The sequence below is a fragment of the Orycteropus afer genome, unplaced genomic scaffold (genome assembly GCF_000298275.1).
Source record: "Orycteropus afer afer isolate SDZICR_OR568_19922 unplaced genomic scaffold, OryAfe1.0 scaffold00177, whole genome shotgun sequence".
Lineage (NCBI taxonomy): Eukaryota > Metazoa > Chordata > Mammalia > Tubulidentata > Orycteropodidae > Orycteropus > Orycteropus afer.
Window position 1 is genome coordinate 6,023,675 of NW_006921764.1, and position 1,662 is coordinate 6,025,336.

Consider the following 1,662-nt stretch of genomic DNA (forward strand, 5'->3'; position numbering starts at 1 on the left):
TTGTACCACCAGCCTTCTGGTTAGCAGTCAAGTGCCCTAGGTACTACGCCACCAGAGCTCTCTGAATCATTAATTCTTGCAGTACAATGATTAGCAAACCAGCGCTTTCCAGGGTCCGTTCACTCTGCCACCTTTTGTGGTTCACCTTTCCTGCTCTGTCCTTACTTTTCCTTCCTTGATTCCCAGCAAACCCTGGCAGATATTATTGTGTTTTGTTCCATTAGGTTGTAATGACTGCGAGAGAGTAAAGGGTGGTGTTGGAAAGGAAAACTTGAGGGTTAATTAGAGGATTATCAGTTCCTTGTTATCTGGTAGTCTGACGCTGTATGCCTACTTAAACAGAACTCTTCCTACATAGGTGTTGGCCTATATTTCTGTAGTCGAGCAAACTAAATCATTTCTCACTAACATCCAGTGAGTCGTCCTGATTCAATTTCTTGAGGCCCAATTTTAAGTTTTATTTTTAACCATACAGTCATGCCATCTCAGAGAGGAAGATAAGAGAAAGGTCCAACATATATTGAGCACTTACTTCTTGTCCAGCAACTCTATGGTTGACCTATTACCTATGTTATTTTATTTGGTCATAGCCTCTCTTTGGAGTCACTAGGTGATACAAATGGTTCATGTACTCAGCTGCTAACCAAAAGGTTAGACATCGGAGTCTACCCTAAGATACCTAGGAAGAAAGGCCTAGCAACCTACTTCTAAAACATCAGCCAGTGAAAGCCCTGTGGAGCATAGCTGTACTCTGATTCACGTGGAGTTGCCTGCCATGAGTCAGAGTTGACTCGGTGACTGGTTTTAACCTCCCTTTGCCTTAATTTGCACATCTGCAAAAGGGAGATAATTATAATAAATCTACATGAAGCCCTCAGGGTAGTGTGTGGCACATGGTAAGTGCTGTGTAAGTTTTGGCCACCATCTTCATCTTTTTTTCTTGCAACAATCCTGTGTGATAAAATGGTATTATCTTCATTTAAAAGAAAAGGAATTAAAGCTTGGAGAAGTCAAATAACCCAGTATATTAGGTAGTGAAGGAGCCCTAGTTGTGCAGTGGTTGAGTGCTTGGCTGCTAAACAGAAGGTCAGTGGTTCCAACTTACCAGCCACTCTGTGAGATAAAGATATGACAGTCTGCTTCTGTAAAGATTTACAGCCTTATAAACACTATGGGGCAATTCTACTCTGTTCTATGAGATGGCTATGAGTTGGTATTGACTCGAGGGCAATGAGGTTTTTTGTTAGCTAGTAAGTGGGAGGACTGACATTTGAACATAGGCCTGTCTGAATCCAAAGCTCATGCTCTTTCCAAAGAATGGGGCATTCTGGTCTGTAGACGTCAAGGGTCTTTATTGCAGACTGTCATTGACCTCATTTTATGATGTGAAAAGGTAACTGAGGCTAATGAGCAAAGCTTGAATTAGCCACACAGTTCTCTAAATACCATTCCCAGAAATGAAAGGTGCCGTCACTATCTGCCTCTTTATAGGCTTAGTCAACGCATCTGCCTTTGTAAGAATCAAGTCATAGCCAGAGAAGCTCTTCCTAAGAATTCTGCTGTCCCAGGATAATTTGACTACATGGGCCCATTGCAGAGTGTGTTGAGGACTATCCCAGGCCATCATGTGTGCTCTGTTATAGAAACACCATCATTACTAAG

At 42.1% G+C, this 1,662-nt stretch overlaps 1 protein-coding gene across 1 annotated transcript in view; it reads left to right on the forward strand.

Annotated features, from left to right (window-relative positions):
* Nucleotides 1-1,662, forward strand: part of ANO4 (anoctamin 4) — a 737,041-nt gene that overhangs the window by 475,554 nt on the left and 259,825 nt on the right. The window lies entirely within an intron of this gene.